Source organism: Gossypium hirsutum, chromosome D06 (genome assembly GCF_007990345.1).
Source record: "Gossypium hirsutum isolate 1008001.06 chromosome D06, Gossypium_hirsutum_v2.1, whole genome shotgun sequence".
NCBI classification, from domain to species: Eukaryota; Viridiplantae; Streptophyta; class Magnoliopsida; order Malvales; family Malvaceae; genus Gossypium; species Gossypium hirsutum.
The window spans coordinates 45,287,815-45,308,931 of NC_053442.1; positions in this window are offsets into that span (position 1 = coordinate 45,287,815).

The following is a 21,117-nucleotide window of genomic DNA, read 5'->3' on the forward strand; positions in this document are numbered from 1 at the left end:
TCGAGAACTTCAATATGCTTCTAGCATCCTAAATCCTTCAAGGATTTTAATATTAACTTTACTATATATTGATTCATAAAAGGTTATAATAATAATCATTAGACGCAAGTTAAATCTTTCTTGAATTGTCAATTTAATAATATATCTAAAGGTTATTGCATCCACCACAAAAGAATATTATATCTTTTCATAATCAATGTCAGGACTTAACGAATAACTTCATATTTTTATTCCTCTTTTGCAAAACTACGTCAATTGCACCCTCATTGGCTTTATACATTTAGATATTTGGACTACTGGTCCAAAAACTCCACGAATTTAATTGTACTTGAGATGCGTCTTTCTAGTTTGATCAATTTATTCCATATCTATATTTTTCAATATATTTATTCAAGATCCTCCTTTTATCTAGAGGTGTGCATGTGCCGGGCTAGGTTTGGGCAGGGCTCAACTAAAAATTTAGGCCCATTTGTTAGGCCCAGGCCTGGCCCGGCCTGAAAAATGGGCCTAAAGTTTTGCCCAAGCCCGACTCAGATAAAAATGTTAAAACTCGGGCTTGACCCGACCCACCCATATTAATTTTTATATTATTTTTTATATAATTTTAAAAAATAAATAATACATCAAAAATACTAAAAATATCAAAATAAATATTTCCTAACAAATTGAAAATAAATTTTAAAAAATACGTATACTTAAATAACACTAAGATAGATGCAACTTAACAAGCAAATGCCTCTAAAATAATAACAAAATTAACAAATGCCTTTAAAATATAATAAAATAAATTTTATACAATATCCAAACAATAACAACACAATAATAGCAACATAATAGTAAAATGGTAGCAAAATAAGAAGAAAACAATAAGAAAATAATATTAAAAAACAAAAAAGAACAGATTTTTTTTATCCTTTAGTGAATTCAAGCCTGGCTCGAGCCAAAAATGCCTTACTAGAGGCCCAACCCGTTTTTTAAATGGGCCTTTTTTTCCAAGCTCATTTTTGGGCCTATATTTTTGCCCAAACTCTTCCACATTTCAGGCGGGCCGACCTATGAACAGGTCTACTTTTATCTCATTATTTCAATAATAATATTGCATGCAAAATCATTATCGACCACTTTTATTATTCGGTTCCACATTTTCTCGAATTGACATAACTTATCAAGATTTCTTATTTTCATTATTTTAAAATTCAGTTTCAGGTACCTGAATCTCTTCAGAAGTTTTACTTATTAGTTATGTCTTAGGTATTTTCTGGAGCACCTGCCTCCACTATATGACCATCTAGAATAGTTTTTATCTTTTGGAACCAATCAATCTATTATTTATTCTAACTGATTGTCCTATTGGGGCTTTGATTCAAATTAAAATATTGGATGGTATATAACATTTGGTTATTCTCATTACGTTTGTAAATACATCTACAGTTAACTTGTAATGAGTTATCCTTATTGAACGTCTAGTTCAAATTACTCTCCCCTAACTCATTACAAGTTATTGAACTTCTTGTAATGACTTTAATGAATGTCCATATGAATTCTCAATTAATTTTTGCATCGTATATGATCCAGGATGGTCTAACTGGTCACTCCAAGTAGTAAATGCATTTGTATCAGTAAACTTCTAGTTTACTTTAACATGTGTTTCAATTGTACTAAATTGTAACAAATTAATAATTTTACTATCATTCCTTTTACTTTGTATCCATATATAAGTGCTACTGTGACATTTACTACTAGAAATGTCTAAATCAATGTGAATATTATAATGTCACTAAGTCAACAAAATAAATATAATTTCCAAACAATTATATGCAATATTCACTTCAAGGAATATGCCAAAATCTTAAAATATCTAAAAAAAATTGCAACTTTAGGTGCATCCAACCATAACAATTTTTAGATAGAATTATAATATTTTATTGCTCATAAATAGATCTTTCACAATCAAATATTTTGCTTCCGACCCTTTAATGGGGATGATGACAAAAGAATATCACAAAAATTATAAAATAAATATAAATTAATAACTCAATCCTCTCTTTTTCATCCTTTCAAAATAGATAGTTATAACAATAGTGATTAATATGAAATATAATATTTTTCTCATTCACAATTTCAATATAAGATCCATTATAAATATCTTTTAAAACCAATGGATTAACCATCACAATATATTAATATATTAGTTCTTCTAGAGCTTTCGACTAATTTTGTACTATCAAATATTCAAGTAATATTTGTTTGTTTTAGTACCAAATAAGATAAATACTTTCTATCTATAATGATAGAATTTATTACTAAATTATCATATCCTTCCTCAAAGAATATTAACAGAAACAAAATATTTGGGCATATGCCACATGTGGCCAATAATATTTCATATCACGTTGATAACATAAGTTATCTTTACCCTTTGAAGGGTTATCTTCAGAACTCTCATTGTTCTCTTATTTGTTACTATGTTCACGTTTTCAGTGGTCCATGATTATATCTTTTATTTTATTTATGTTTGCATTCACTTCAGGGAATGCAATAAATCTAGTAGGTTAGATTTCTAAACGCCTCCATTGATTCTTTATTTCATAACCACCATCGCAAAACATGCGTAGATTTCAAATAAAAAACTATCTATTCATGTTGTCATGATTAGTCTCCAATCACATCCTTAATTATAACAACAATCATGATCTCTATATTTTCATTTTTCATAATTTCATAGTTTTTCATTAGTAACTTATTATTTTGCTTAGCCACTAGAAGGTATGAGATCGTTCGAAAGTAATGTTAAAGTCATTTTCACAATATTGCTACTGTAAGAGCACATTAGATAGTTCAATCATATAGTGTAATGTATTCCTTCGGGGAATATAATACAAATACATGAGTATCTCATGCTCTTTATATATATGGTTTTAATGTAAAACACATGAAAGTTTTATTCAACATATATCTTCTTGATCTGAAAAATAATATTATATTTTATAAAATTTTGCATCACAATGAGCTAAAATATAAGCTCTTTGCTTTTTACAGTTTGATGCAATATTAGCTCTTCAGAAACATATAATCATTTTATTGTATAACCTTAATGAATGCTTAATTTATTTTAAATAAAATTTTATTTATTCATATAAAGTAAAATGAATAAGTATAAATAAAACATATATTAAATGTAACAAATAATAAATTCATGTCACTAATAAATCATTGTGGTTAGATAATATATATTATATATCATAACACAACAAAATACAAAATATTATAATGTCAAATTAAAATAATTTTACAACTATAAATGTTTAAACATAAACATTTTCTGACCTCCACCTCTTATGACATAATTTCATTTCAAAATTTACAATTATATGAAATTATCATAGACAGGGTGAATATCACAAGGTTCATGACAAGTAAGTATTTTTACTCACATTCCGCAATAATCATATATATTAATCAAAATCAAAATTAAACCAATCAATTCTATTAAAAATGAAAAAAATATATTTATCTCCACATAAAAATCTCAATAACTAAATGCATGAAGGGTTTTATAAATTTATAGAGATACTGATAGTGAATTATATAAATTGAACTTTTTAATAGAAATCAAATCAAATTTTAAAAGAAGTTGATTAGATTGACTTACATTACCATGGATGAGAAGTAGTGATTATAAATATCTTTTGTAATGAAGAGAAAGAGATCATCCCCAAGCAAATATCAAAAAGCAGACTTTGAGAGTGGATTTTATTTCTCGATTTTATTTCTCGATTTCATATAGATAACATTATCAAATCATTCATCATCCTTAAGATAAAAAAAAGTAAAATAAGTTAATCAAAACAATAATAATGTATAATGAAAGAAGAATGAAAAATAATGTTCAGATATGAAACATTAAATAAAAGAAACTTCCTGTAAAAACTTTGCATCTTGCCATTAAAGATATTGGAAATCATGGAGGATAAATTTGATCGTCGATAAAAGGAACTATCACTTTGAGCAAGATCGTGTTGATAACATGTTATAAAATAAAAAGAGATCGAGAGAATAAATAATAAAGAAAATATGAAAGCAATAGAAGAAGTACTTTATTGATGAAAAAGGATGATTACAATACTTCATCAGAATCTCTATTTATAGGCATAAGAAGTATAAAAGAAGTAGAGTTCTAATTCTAATAACTATTAGAATTTAAAGTATATTAAAACTTTATCTTGATCGTGATGGACATCCACTTAATAAGATATTCATAACAGTTTTAAGAATTTAAAATTGTCCTTTAATATGACTAAAAAATATATTTTTATTTTAAAAATCTAAACTTTCTCTTTTTTTAAAAAATCAAAACTTTTCTCAAGATCAAGCCTTTTAAAAAAAACATTTACTTTAGAAAGGAGAAGGAAAAAAAAGATTTTGGGGCTCCTAAGGGCAGAGGATCGACGTTCCGGTGACGTCCCCTTCATCGGAGCCTAAACTCGATCCTTCAAGATATGTATATGGCAAAAAAAAAAGGAAAAGAATAAAAGGAAAAAAAAACTAGAATGCTTGTTGTTGTTTTTTTTTTAAGACCAAAATATGAAAAGCCTCCTTTCTTTTTTCATTTCATTTCATCTGTATATATATTAATATTGTTTATTTGTAAAAAAAGATAATAATAATATTTAATAATAGTAGTAGTAGTAGTAGTAGTAATGATAATAATAATTTGGGCCCTTGACATGTCCAGAAAGGAAAGAAAAAGAAAAGAAAAACAAAGGTCTTAAATTGACCAAAATCGGGTGGGCTTCTAATAGCCTAAGAGAGAACAAAAATTTAAATGTGCCTCCTATTGGGCTCGGACAAAAATGGGTGTCTACAGCTACCCCTCTTTGTTCGTGGCTTGCGTAGCAAGGAACATACAAGGACGTAGACACCTAACCACTATCAAACCCCACTCAACATTGCAGTAAAAGGAATAACAAATTTTTGCAATTACTAAAATCAAAACAGATCAAAACATATTACGTTATCTAAAACTAAAATTGTAGATGCCAAATCATCAAAACATGAAGAGTGAAATAAGATAGACCTCACAACCAAATCTTTGAAATGAGAATGCAAAAGAAATAGACCTAACACCTGTGCCTTCATATACAATGCAATGAAAAGTAAATGGACATCCACACCTGGGCCTTTAAATGCAATGAAAAGTAAACGGACCTCCACACCTGGGCCTCTAGATGTAAGGAAAAGTCAATGGACCTCCACACCTGGGCCTCTAAATGCAATGAAAAGTAAATGGACCTCCACACCCGGGCCTATAAATGCAATGAAAAGAAATGGAACTCCACACCTAGGCCTCTAAATGCAATAAAAAGTAAATGGACCTCCACACCTGGGCCTTTAAATGCAATGAAAAGTAAATGAACCTCCATACCTGGGCCTCTAAGTGTAATAAAAGTAAATGGACCTCTACGCCTGGGCCTCTAAATGCAATGAAAAGTAAATAGACTTCCACACCTGGGCCTCTAAATGTAATAAAAAGTAAATGAACTTCCACTTCTGGGCCTCTAAATGTAATGAAAAGTAAATGAACCTCCACACCTAGGCCTCTAAATGCAATGAATGTTTTCCTTTCTTCCTTGAATTTTTCATAAAAGGTAATCATTTTGAGAATCATGTTTTGAGGTTGAAAATGATCAAATCCCTATCCACACACAACAAATCATGAAAATCAAATTCCATGGGATGTCACCTTAAAAAATTTCAAAATGATTTTATAACTCGTAAATTAAATTCTCAAATGATAATTCACTTCACAAACTTGGTACTACGGATTTCATAAATCCACCCTTGAAACATAAATTTCTTGCATCGAGAGTTAACTCGTTAATTCTTATGAAGCTGAATTTCCTTTTCCTGACTTTGGACTGTTCCAGCTGTGAACCCTGTACCATGCTCTTTTGCAAAATTGCATCTTGCAGTAGATATTCTTCAATGTAGTTCCTTTCTCTTGCTCTCTCTCTTTATTTTTTAGTTTCTTTTTTGTTTTATTGGTTTTTTTCTTTTTTTTCTTGATTTAAGCAATATCTTCTTTCTATAGACTCTTACATTCTCCAAGTAGATTAATTCCCTAATTTAAACCGACCATGAGCAATCAAAGATGGACATATTCCAAGGTTATAGTGTCGAGACGAGCTTGGGTGCCAAAGAAAGGGTTAAAAATAGGCTAAAATAGATGACTTTAGGGCTCATACCGAAAGATCAATTTCTTCTAGAAATCTTCATTATCCTCTAAGGCATCTCATATCTATTTTTTTTCTTTTTGTTTTTTTAAATCTCTCTAGATTGCTCATTTCTGAGTTTTCACCCTAGAGTTCATCTCCCTCTTTTATGCTCTTGATAATATCACAATTTCCCAAGGATTAACTTCTTGATTTGAAAAAAACATATTCGATCAAAATGGTCTTTTAAGGGTTGTAATGTGGTTTGAGGGTTAATGGTCAATTAGAGAAAGATTTTCCAGGCTAAAATATATATTATGTGAAGTAGTATAAAAACCATGAGGGGTTATTTTGAATTTTTTATTGCTCCTTCCATCTCTCAATCACTTTTCTTCACTCTTAGTCTTTTCTATTTCCTTTCTTTTTTGTTTCTTATTTGCTTTTCCTATTTCTTCTTTGTTTTTTTTTGGAATGAAATCAAGAATTTAGAATTTTGCTTTCATTCTTCATGATCTTTCTTGTCAATCCATGATGTTCGATGGATGATTTTAATTAGGGTTCAAAAATAAAATACATTAGGCTCAAAATGGGGTAGCAAGGGATATAATTTTCTCCAAGTGATGAGGAGAACAAAAGGATGCCATTTATCATTTCGAAATATGGTTAATCTCATCACAAAGGTCATTCTTGGGAATGCATCCATCTTTTCAATTTGAATTGCGCATAATCTCATGTTTGCCTCACAATGTTATAAAATCATCGATCCATACCCAAAATCTCACAAATTGTCCTCCAAAGTGGAGGGTGATCCTTCAGCAAGGGTCAATTTTGAACAAAAATATGGCCCAATGTGGTTAACGGAGGATGAAAGTTTCTTCAAGTAAAGGATATTTCTAAAATTTCATTCGTCACATTGAACATGACCAACTTATTAAGTAATAAACCTTAAGGAGAATGCAAGATTCCAAGATAACACGTAACCTCAAACGTGATACAAAAAGAAAAGCAAAACAGAAAAAGCCAATATTACTTAATGTGAATAACTCTTTAATAACAATCAAGCTTAGTTTTTAAGCAAAGTATTTTTTCACTGCATTAGAATTTATAGGGTTCGACATCTTGTCTTCGTCCATTTCAGCGAGAATCAATGCTCTACCAGAGAAAGCTTTCTTCACCATATACGGTCCCTCCCATTTTGGTGTTCATTTTCCCTGATGATCATGAACATATGGCAGAATCTTCTTCAGTACCATATCCTCTTCTCTAAACTACCTTGGTCGCACCTTCTTGTTATAGGCCTTCATTATTCTTTGCAGATACAACTGGCCATGATATAAAGCTGCTAATATCTTTTCCTCAATTAAATTCAACTGCTCATATCTCTCTTGCACCTATTCAGCCTCCTCTAGTCACACCTCCCTCAACACTCGTAGAGATGGGATTTGCACCGCGATAGGTAAAACGGCCTCCATGCCATACACTCCATGCTCCAGTCGAAGTATTCACTAATGTACGGTATGCATGGAGAGCAAAAGGGAGTTTCTCATACCAATCCCTATACATTTTTGTTGTATTGGAAATGATTTTCTTGATATTTTTATTTACGACCTCGAGTGCCCCATTCATTTTTGGATAATATGGCACAGAATTATGACACTTGATCTTAAATTGTGTGAAAACCTTTTCTATCAAGGCATTATTCAAGTTCTTGGCATTGTCTGAGATGATTCTTTTTGGTAAACCGTACCGACAAATGACCTCTTTTTTCATAAATTTATAGATCACTTATGAAGCAACTTCGACCCACTTGGTGAAATAATCAATCACTACAAAGATGAAATGATGCTCGCTTGATGCTTTCGGTGTGATAGGCCAATGACATCTATGCCCCACATTAAGAACGGCCAAGGAGGCACTAAGACATGAAGATTGGTAGGAGGAGCGTTAATACTATCTGCATAAATCTGACATTTCTGAGCATAATTTAAACAATCTCGTTCCAACATTAACAAGAAATATCTAGCCCCCATGATTTGCCTTGCCATCATATGTCCGTTACTATGTGCTCAATATACTCCATCATGGATTTCGTTCATTATCTTATTTTCCTCTTCTGTGTCAACACATCTAAACAAAGTTTGGTCACATCCTCTTTTGTACAAAAACTCATCATCCAAGAAGAAACTCATAGCCAACCTCCTAATTATTCATTTATCATTTTCTGAGGCGCAGTCCGAGTATTGCTGGTATTGCAAATACCGCTTAATGTCAACATACCATGCTTTCTTATTTGTTCTTAATTCTACTCCCTTGCAGTGGGTCGGTGAGTCCCTGACCCTTAGCTGTATAGGTTGCACTTCTATTTCGCAACTATGCTTTCTTTTATAACCTTTTGGGACACGTAGATGATTTTTTACTTGGATAATACCACTTGCCAACGAGCAACTCTCCCTGACAATGATAGCTTCTCGAAAATGTACTTCAAAGGGCCTAACTTTGCAATGAGGAAGGTCGTGTGATACAACATGTATTGCCTTAACCGACACACTGCCCATGCTCAAGCGTAACACACCTTTTCCAGATGGGAATATTTGGCTTCATATTCCGTGAACTTCTTGCTTAGATAATAGATTGCGTGCTCTTTCTTGTTTGAACCATCTCGTTGCCCCAAAACACTACCTATAGAATTATCCAACACTACCAAATACAAATTCAAAGGTCTTCCTGGCACCAGGGGAATCAAAATTGGTGGCTTAGCCAAATACTCTTTTACTTTCTCGAACGCTTTTTGACAATCTTTAGTCCAATCACCATCATTATCCTTACATAAGAGCTTTAAAATGGGATCACATTTATCCATCAACTGTGAGATCAAACGAGACACGTAATTTAACCGTACCAAAAAACCTCTTACCTTCTTTTTATTTTTAGGGGGTATCAAATCTTTAATTGCTCGAACCTTGTCCAGATCTATTTCAATTCCTCATTCACTCACTACGAAACCCAACAGCTTCTCCGACTTTACCCCAAAAGTATATTTTGCTGAATTGAATCTCAATTTTTATTTTCTCAATCTTTCAAATAGTTTGCAAAGGTTTTCCACATGACTTTTCTCCCTAGCAAACTTTACTATCATATCGTCAACATAAACTTCAATCCCTTTATGCATCATGTCATGAAATAGTTTTACCATTGCTTGTTGATACGTGACCCCTAACATTTTTTAAACCAAGCAACATGAACCTATAACAAAAATTTCCCCAAGTTGTGATGGATGGTCTTTTCCATGTCCTCCCTCACCATTTTGATTTGATTATACCCCGAGAATCCATCCATGAAAGAGAAAACACAATATTTAACAGTGTTATCCACCAGTGTGTCTATATGAGGTAATGAAAAATTATCCTTGGGGCTGGCTTGGTTCAAATGTCTATAATCGACGCACATTTTGACTTTTCCATCCTTTTTAGGCACTAGTACAATATTCGCTCCCACTCTAGGTATTTAGCTACTTTTAAAAATCCCATATCGAATTATTTCTTGACCTCTTCTTTAATCTTCCACAGCATCTCAGGTTTCATCTTTATCATCTTCTGGTATATAGGATTGCAATCTGATTTTAAAGGTAGCCTGTGTTCCATGATATTGATGTCCAAACTCGGCATATCTTGGTATGACCATGCAAACACATTTGGGAACTCAATAAATAGATCCTTCAACAATTGACTTTGCTCTGGTTTGAGAGTGGTTCCAATCCTATTGTCCTTTCTTACCTCATCATCACCCAGATTGATTAATTTTTTCCCTCCAAGTGGGTTAAATAAGCTTCTTTTCTTGTTCAACTAGCCTCAAAAACTCATATGGTACAACTTCTTCCTCTTCTGTCCCATGATCATTATTATAGTGAACATAATTACGAGAATTTGATTCAAAGATTTCATTTGAATCATTTATCAATTCATGAGGTATATCCCTAAAATAATTATGAGTATGTATATTGGTATATGAATGAAAACGATTGAATGAATAAAAGTGGCTACGGACATAATCCAAATCTGATTTCATTAAAGAGAAAATAATTTTACATGGATTTTTGAAGGAAATTAAATTAACTGAACAATATCAAAATTTGATATAAAAACTCTTAAAAACGATTACATCTTAGAGGACTCAAGGATAACAAGTAATGATATGAGCTGTTAGTTGCCCAAGGCGGGTCTTATACCGGTGAGCTATCCTTGGTCCTTTTTCAAATGACATTTATTTCCAAAGTTAGAAAATTATTTGGATTTGTCATAAAAAATGTTCTTTTAATTTTTTAAATAATTTTTCTGAATAAACAAATGAGCAAATGAGTGAATGAATGGATGAATGATTGATTGATTGATTGATTGATTGAAATTAGGGCACATTATCGTAAATATACTTGAATATAAACATTTTCTTTTATGGAAGGTTCAAAAATTGTTCGGCTTACAATTTTTTTTTCATTTTTTATTCACACCTAAAGAAAATCCTAATCGATCCTATTTTCATAGGGCAAATATCTACTTGTCGTTCTTCTTCTTCCTCCTCATGAGCTTGATGAACTTTTGGTAATGTGCCTGAGTCACCTCCAGAAGTTTCATTGCAAGCTCATTCCTAGCTGTAAAAGAGGTAGATTCTTTTTTGAGTTCTTCAATCTGTTCACATATGTCTTTGGCTTGTTGAGTGAAAACCTGACCTTCCCAGTGCATTGTTGCAAACACCTCTTGTCGATTTATTAACATTTGTTCCACCGTGATAAAACGCGCCACAAGCTCCAGATATTCTTTCGTGCCCTCTTTGTTTTGCTCTTCTTTTGTCTTTAATTCTTTAGTTAAACGAAAAATTTCCTTTTCCATCACCTCAATTTCAAAAATTTTCTCATTAGACACCCTCCTCCAAGTTTGCTCTTGTTCTTGCGCTTTTTGGAGTTCATTAGCCCGTAGACTCGAATCCTCCTCCAACCTTTGAATCTGAGCGAACAAGTTAGATCTTTCTCGTTGCCTTCGTTAGAACTGTATTCTTGGTTCTTCCTCTCTTCCCTTCATGTCTAACTGGTGTTGTTGCTGTTGTATTATTACTTTTTCCTCCTTTTCCTCTACATATGCCTGATGCTACTCACGTTACCTCTAACCTCTTCATCTCTCCCCCTTAGACACATCTCTAAATCGTGTATAATTTATGTTAGCTCGGCTATATCATCTAAGACCTTTCTCTTTCCTTTGAACTGCACTAACATAGAGATTTTGCTTCTTTTTAGGTGCCACTAGATATACTTTTCCGAGGGGAATGGTTGAAAAAGATTCCTTATTGCAAGCTCAAGGTTTGACCCCACTTAATTCGTATCTCTTCTAATTTCTTCCAAAATCATGGGTCTTGAACTGAAGCTTCCACCCTGTTTAAACCAGTTGTAGCATGTACATATTGATCATACTCATATTGGCTTAGAACCATCAATGAGGAATAACTGATGGCTCCCCATATGCCAATTAAGGGAACCTACAAATAACCACCGCACTCGATGAATACTGTGCTCCGAATCAACCATGGAGCCCTCCATTCTATTTCTTGGTATGTCAATGTACTAAGGTTCTGAAACCACTCCTCAATCGATTGATTTGGAGGCCACTTACTTTCTAAAAATTCCTCTATAGGCCTGGTCGAAGGAACAAACACCTGACGAAAGCGCTTATAGAGGCACCTAAAATGGCTTTTCATCATCCCTAATGTCAACCTAGGAAATGCAAAGACCATTTTTATCTTTTAGTCTTGCTTTCACCGTATCTACAAGTACTCCCATCATATTGGCTAAGGATCCCCAGAAATCAACGCTCCGCTTCCAATATATCCTAAACGAGTCTCTAAAGTCATAGTGGAGAATGGTAGAATATTCCTCGATAGTCGGTACCATATCCACTTCATTAAACGTAAAACACCTATAAGTGGGATCCTAAAAATGTACCATAGCCTTCAACAGGGCATCATCTGGTTTAACGAACAGAAGTTGTGCTACATTGCCATACTTGCCCTGGAGGCGCATTTTCTTAGCCTCGTCCCATGATTGCCATTTTCCTTTTAACTCATCTTCACGATTCCTCCTACAGTCCATGCGGACTATCTGAGGCAGGCTCGAGTCAAAATTAGCTAACTGGCAATCGCCTTCTCTACTCTAAGTATCCTCTGACATTCTTGCTATTATCCCTATATTTTCTACCCCATGTCGGACAACAGAATCTTCTCGAAATGTGTTCATGTTGAATATATATCCGACACTGTGCCCCAGGTATTTAAATGATGCATGAATTATGCCATAGAAAGACACAGGCATAAGAAAAACAAAGTTAGTAAAAAAAAGCAATAAAGTCAAATGAAAAAAAATGCGAAATTAAATCATAAAGCATTGCAAAAAAATTCAAACACAAAATATAATAATAAATGCTCATGAGGTCCTATAAGGTATTATTACGAGGGGTAAGGTACGATTCTTATGTCTAGGCTTCACATTTAAAATGGTCATACATGCTGGCTTACGGTTGACTCTAATGCACGGGGAACCCAAGGCTTAAATATGACATCCATAGGGATGTGTTTCCCTTTAAAAAGAGTTGGCCCTTGGGTGGTAAGACTTCCATAGCGTACACAGTAGCATTTGCTACACAAACATCTATATGCATCTTAACTATGGAGTAGTCCTTAACCATGGAGTATTCCTTAAACTTATGCGGTGACATATTGCCACACGAAAGCCTAAGGCTAGTCATCCTAAATAGGATTGGTCTGGGTGTAGGACCAAAAGTAAGATGCAACATGAATTACAATTATAGACGCCCTACGACAGTAGAGTTGACATACACGTTAATCAGTTTCATTGATAAAAGAATAAACAAATGCATTGACATTCATATCAAAATAGGATAAGTAAATGAAATGAACAAATAAATCAATATGTAACACATATTCAACAATTTAAAACAACATTAGACAATTAAATAAATTAATGCACGAATAAATAAATCTAATATCCACAAATACTAAAAAACCTAGCTCTCAAACCTAAGTAAGTCGACTCACTTGGGTTCCCTAGTAGAGTCGCCAAACTGTCATAATGTTGCCTACATAAGAGTACAGGAGCCTAGTAAGCAAAGCTAGACATGGAGGGCCTAATTAACATAGAGTTGCCACTAACCAATTAGGGCTAGGTTGGTTAGCCACTTATTGTCTAAAAATTAAGAATTAATACTACGAAAAAAATCCTAAAAGTCTAGACTCGATCTCATCACCAAATTTCGGTTTCGGGAGTACGGTTACGTGTGGGGAAGGTTATAGCACCCCCACAACGCCTATCCGAGGATAGTCCTATGTGGTCTTAAGAGCTAGATTTTTTTGTTTAAGCATATTAATGTCTTAATCTAGGCTAAAATCTTATGGAAATCTTAAACAAAAACTCTAAAAAAATGCCTTTGGTTTACTTGTAACTCAATTAAGATGTGTTCACCAAACTTATCTAATTTGAAACTTAAATTAGAGATTTTTACTTTTAACGGGAACCCTAAAGGATACCTAAATAATTATAGTAAAATACATTCAATTTTTAAAATTAATTCTATTTTAGAATTCTAAAAAAACGTAGAAATTACCAATGAATTAAGAAAAATATTAAAACCCATCTACAACTTATTCGATCTTTTATTATTATTTTTTAAAAGATTTAATTAATAATGTTGAACCTATCAAGATCTTACAAAAGTATCCTATGCCGAGTTTGTGATTTATCTTACTTTAAAATTCTTGATCTAAGGTTTAAATTCGTCAAAATCCTAAAATAATATATCTTAAATAACATTTATTAGCTTTCTTAAAAAGTTCTAAAATAAAATACTTAGAAAGACCTACTCATGATTTACAATTCACCTGCAAAAATATTTAGTTTTAATATTGAATAAAGTCCTAAAGAATATTTACATATTAATTTAATATTCTAAAGTGTAATCCTATATGATATTTAAAATTAGTTTAAAACCCTAAAAAGATATCTTACATGTTATTTATAATTTTTTTAAGGTAAATGGTAGATAAGACCTTAAAGACTAACCTAAATTTAAATGGTAAAACCTTATAGTTTCTTTAAAATGTAAAAACCTTATGGTTTCATTAAAATGTAACATCTACTTAACTAACTTCATGTCAACAATTATAGGATGGAATGACCTAAAGTTCCCTCTTTTAAAATGAATAGTAATAAAATAGGAAAACTAATTAAACTGGCTAAAGTTAATGAAAAGTTAAATCTCTTTCAAAACGGGCAATAATAAAAAGAAAACTTAAATAAACAAAATAAATAAGACCTTGACATGGTGATAATAATAACAACAATACACCTTATTCATAATACAATAAAAGAATCAAAGTAACATAAACATATAATATTAAAATGTATGTAAGGGGAATGTGTAAAAAAACATAAATATAAATAGATATTAAAATAGATAAAGACGAAATAAGAATAAATTAAAATTATACAAGTGTGAATAAATATAAAACATTAAAATAAAGTGCATAATTGACATCAAATATATAAGGTATAAATGCAAATGAAAGGGAAGATGTAAGTGTAAATAATTTATTAAAGATGAAAACAAAATGACATAACTTGATTTTGGGACAAAAGATAAAAAATGTGGAAGACAGATGATCGATGTAGCAATTAATTTACTTTTAATTTTTAAATTTCGGATTAAATCAAAGGTTTGAATAAACAAAAAGGTTACAGGTGTAAATAGGCCAGAGAGTGAGGGCAGTGCTGCAAAAAATGGGGTATTTTTTGTAAATTTAAAAAGTAAGGGGGTGGGAATAAATTATCCATTTTTGGCACCTATAAATGAAAAAATTATTCATTCTTTCATTTTAACCTCATTTTTTTCAAAAAAAAAAAAACTCTACCTCTTTCTCTTCCTCCTACTATGTTGGCCATGGCTCCACCACTGGAGAGCCCAATGGCTCTCCGGCCTCCAATGGTGGAGTCGCCGCATACGGTGATTGAATTTTTTGTACAAAATCAAAGTTTTCTTTTAAAAAAGATCACTACTTTTCTTAAAAATCAAAACTTTGTTTCGGAATAGTTGAAAAAGATCAAAATTTTGTTTTAAAAATTTTAAACTTTTTCTTTAAAATGACTAAAAAACATATTTTTATTTTAAAAATCTAAACGTTTGCTTTTTAAAAAAATAGTATTTTTCTTAAAAATCAAAACTTTATTTCGAAATAGTTGAAAAAGATCAAAACTTTGCTTTAAGAATTTAAACTTTTCCTTTAATATGACTAAAAAACATATTTTTATTTTAAAAATCTAAATTTTCTCTTTTTTTTAAAAAAAATCAAAACATTTCTCAAGATCAAACTTTTAAAAAAAACATTTATTTAAGAAAGAGGAAGGGAAAAAACGAGATTTTTGGGGCTCCTAGGGGCTGAAGACTGGCGTTCTAGTGACGTCCCTTTCATCAGAGCCCAAACCCAATCCCTTAAGATATGTATACGGCAACCAAAAAAAAAGAAGAAAAAGAAAATGAAACTAGAATGCTTGTTGTTGTTGTTGTTGTTTTTCCTTTTTTTAAGAACAAAATATGAAAAGCCTCATTTCTTTTTTCTTTCATTTCATTTCATCTATATATATTATTTTTTAATCTTTTTTACTTGTAAAAAAAGATATTAATAATATTTAATAATAATAGTAGTAGTAATGATAATAATAATTTAGGCCCTTGATAGGCCCAAGAAGGAAAGAAAAATAAAACAAAAACAAAGATCTCAAATTGACCAAAATCGAGTGGGCTTCGAACGGCCCAAAAGAGAACAAAAATTTAAATGGGCCTCCTTTTGGGCTCAGAAAAAAATGGGTGTCTACAATATTGTAAGTTTCTTACAATGTTTTGTCTGGTTGATCATAGTTGCTTTCACTGTTGTCTCTATTTTCAAGGTCAGTATCAAAAGATATTGTAATACCAGATTTGTCATTACCTATCTAAACATTAAAACTAACATAATTGCTAAAATGTTCGTCATCATCTGCCTCTTCAATTTTAGAACCTTTATCATTCTAGGTGACAGTGAGGGATTTATTTTTCTTCTTAAGAGTTTTGGCATACTCGGCTTAGATATGCCCAAAACCTTCACATCCTTGACAATAAGTTCATTCTTCTTCTTCTTCTTTTCTCGTTGTTCCCTTTTTAACATTGTATCTATTCCTCTTAAAATACTTGTGAATGGTCTTACTGAAATTCTTTTAGAGAAGTGAATTTTTGTTCAAAGTCTTTCAAAGAGAGGGAAGAGCCGCCAACATCTTCGATAATGTTATTAACTTTGAATGCAACCCCTTTATCTTATTTTTATGTATTCTTTTAATTTTTTAGATTCATTATAAAAGTTTGAAAAGATCATGTATGACTTCCAATGGAGTACTTCCTTAGGATTTTTGCTAGAAAAATTCCTCTAATTGATCCAATTGTTGTTGGTTTTATTTAATTTAGCTTGGAATTTTCACTCACAACTGTTTTGTTCGATCGTATAGTCATACGAATCATAAGGATTTTTGGCTAAATACTCAAATGTCCCTAATTGTCAGTCATCTATCTCTTCTAACAAAGTTATTATTTTGTTTCTTTGTTGGTAAAGCTTTAGCATAAGCGATTTTTGGTTATCCATAATCTCTCATTGTTCGTATACTCCCTCCTCGTATACCTCATCTTCGTCCCATGGATTCATCGAATCTCCATCCCTCTCGTACATATAATTGCTCGACTTTGGTGTGAGTTTGTTCGAACACTCGGGCTGCTCGTCTTTGTAATTACAACTCCATTGGTTTGTTGAATCTCTGTACAAGCAACTCGATTTGGATAGTTCGTACACCGACCTATAAAAATCGATGTTTATGATTAAATTTGATAATCGACAAGGTAAATAAAAATATTTAATTAACTACAAAAAATTCAAAATAAAAATATGGAAGTATGTTAGAAAAAGCTAAAACACTATCTAGCTCGTTTGTCTTTCGATTAATATTTTTTTACAGTAATCAATCTAATAAAATTTTCACTGTCCCAATCCCTGACAATGGCTCCAACAACTTGATCACCTATAAACGTGTTATCATTTATAGTAAAATATCACGCCAAAAATATATTGAATTTAATCGGCGGTGTCCGCAAGTGTACAGGTCAAATTGTAATATAGTAAGGTTTACAACGAAACACTGGTAAGTATTTCAAGGATCGTACCCAAGGGATTGCAGATTGGAGAAAATATTATTAAATTAATTACAGAACATAATTATTAATCTAATCGAGTCACGAATTAGTAGTGCAAATCCAAATTAATATTTTAATTATACTAATTAAATTAACTAACCTAAATTAACCTAATGGACTTTCCTATTCCTAGTGTCGACAATGCGAGCCTCTAACTTATGATCGATCACCAACATATCACCTTGTCTCAGCATCATAAATTCCTAGTTTTTGTCTTTCAAATACAACTCACTGACATATTTTTTCTAGAACTTAGACTAGAAAAAAGTCCAAGTGATCCAGTTCAGCTGGCACGTGTCGGGTAACTGACAACCACCATTGATACGCCTCCTCTTTCAAGAGGGACACAACACAGGTAACATACTCGTATAGAGAGCATTCAAGTTGTTGCAATATCGGTTAGTAGATTCAAGTCTAGCCTTGACTGACAAAGAATTCACATCTTTCAACCCTTTAAATTCAGTTGCCTTTTATTTACGTATCTCTTTTAGTAGAGCCTGCCGAGTTGCGACTTGCTAAATAGCTTCTGCCACTTGCTGAAGAACTTCTGCAATGGTGCGGAGAAAATTCTCGCTATCTTGACCTTTTAACTATAAAATAGATGAATTTTAGCTATCATCATTAGCATCATTTTTCGATTTCTCGGACGTTTTAGCCATAAAGCAGATAAATTTTATAATCAGCATCTAGATATTGACTCAGACTTGACTCAACTTGGCATGTACCTCTAGACTCAATTCTAAGCTTGATTTAGTCTGAGAATCAACTAAATCTATAACTTTAATACCACTAAATGTAACACCCCATTACCCGACCAATCGCCAAGTTTGAGCTACAAGGCGCCATATTCATTACCGAAGCAACTACAATAAAAAAAATATTCAATTCAACTTCATTATACATTTAAATACATGTAAACCATGCATATTAGTCAATATATAATCATTTTCGGGTCTTATACGAGCTTACGAAAGCTCTTTTGCTAACCCGAGGTTGATATGGATCAAATTGTAAAGATTACAAAGTTTTGAGTTAATGACGCGACTTCGGGGATTTCCTCATCACAATGTGACTCTCTAACTATGGTTCGTCATGACCTCAGGCTACGTCAACATAACGTAAACCCTAAGCTATTTCTCATAACGACATAAGGGGTTTGTCGTCGTGACGTGAAAAACTATTACTTCACAAATAAACTTGTTACAAGTTTGGGTGACCTAAAATCATGCATACTCCATTCCCTTACAACCAATTTAACAACTTATCAAGTACAACCAAACCAAATTATGCATAAACATTAGCTATTACATTATATTCAAAACATTATAACACAAATTGACCATCTATAGACTTTGAACAACTAAAGCCTAGGTACATGCCCTTAGATCAAAAGAAGAGAACTATACAAACTATTTTGAGTTGACAGATGTGGTTTGGATACTGAATTCACTTTTTTGGGGCTTTGAGAATAGCTACACTTACGTACGGAGTAAACAAATCGTACGCTGAGGAATAGGGATCAGTGATACTTTCATGATTAAATATATAAGAACATAACAACATTGTTACAACATAATGCATATGAACTATTAGTCTATCAATGTGTAACTTATAATATGAAGTTTTGCCAAGTCATTATCATATGAAGTTATGCATATAGTAATTGACATATCAACCTATTTAAGCATTCATCATTTTTAACCAATTCCATCATTTGTTACTTACCTTTCAAATGGACATTTTGTGCTTATACTCAATCAAGATTTCAATACCTATGCATACATAACGTTAGCATTATCTCAAACAAGTTCATGATGAATCTATTTTACTTACCGTTCAAATACCTTTTAGAATTTATACACAATCAATAATTAACACCAACATGTACATGTCAGTGGCATTACTTCCATCAATTTTTTATGAACAATTTAGTTCACTTACCTTATACTTACCATTCAATTCGTTTCTGGAATCTATCGACTCATTCACATTCATTTTGGCCCCCTAGGGCTCATTTTCACTTGTTTTGCGTAATAAGTTACATACTATCTTCATTACAATTCACGTACGATCTTATTCAATTCTTTAGCATCATACCAATTCATTTCAGTATAAGTTATCAAGCTTATTATCAATAACCCCTATTAACCTAATTCGAACTCGGACGAATACACGTATCATCCAACCAACTCACCAGATTAGCACCAAAGTGCATTATCAGATAAATCGAAGTAAGGGAAATTGACACGTAAAATGCATAGTAGCACACAAAGTGCATCCTGACATACGAAGCGTATCTTGGCACATGAAGTGCATCCTGGTACATAAGCGCATAAACCCATACACAATCCAATCCTATGGCATGTCAACTATATCTGACTTAGCCTAACTTATTAATAGGGTACTAATGTTTAATTTCATATACAATTCAATACATATACCATTTTCCAATCATATGCATATCACATTTCAAATCATCATATATATAAATGCTTTCCATATCATACCATCTATTTCTACTCAATTTCCATTCCATATATCACAATTCAAGTATTACATGTCACTTTCCATTTTATTCATTTTAGTCCATATAACGATGTTCCATATCAAATTCAATCAAAAAATTTAAAATTATCACAATAGACTCACCTTAATGACTTATCAATCAATAAACATGCATATACAATCAGATATTTCTATATTGAATCATAAAAGTACAAACCAAGGTTTCATGTGTCACTTGTCAACGATTTTCATTTTTCCTTTCCCTCTCAGCTATTTGGTATTGTCTTTAGCTACAAATAATCACAAAATGTATCATACAGTCAATTTCCAACCAATTTAGAATCAAATACTAAATTACACAAAATTTTCACTTTATTCAATTTAGTCCCTTAAACTGGGACAAGCATAACTTTCAATTGAGGGCCTCAAATTAGAATTTGATTTAGTCACATCAACATTTTATAACATTTTTTTTCATTTTATTCAATTTATTCCCTAATGTACGAAGCTAACAATTAAGCTTTGCAATTTAGTCTTTTTCATATACTAAGCTTAATTCATAACAATTTCACACAATTTTCATTCAATTTTCAACAATGGAAACTTTTAAAAACTTTAGCAGTTTTACAAATTAGTACATGGGCTAGATAAATAAAGCTCTTATGACCTCAAATATATAAAAAAAATGAAAAATGGCTAGGGACTGACTTGGAATTAAAGGCTGAATGCTTCAAGCTTCCAAAAATATTGTTTTTCTCTTAGGTTTGCTACTTTGGTCAGTTAGAGAAGATGAATTATCCTCTCTCCTTCCACTAAGTTCCTTTTTATTTGAATAATTAAGCTTTACTTAATTTAATTTAACCTTTAATTAATCATTTCTTATAATTTTAACTAAAATTAATTAATTTAATCAACAATTATCAATACCATCCACTAAAATGTGTTTAATAAATGTTTATTAATCATTTTTTCCCTTTGGATAATTGTAATTTAACTCCCCTAGTCTTTTCCTAATTAAAAATCTATAGTAATTAAAATTTTACAATTTAGTTCCTAAGCCTTAGTTACTCACAATT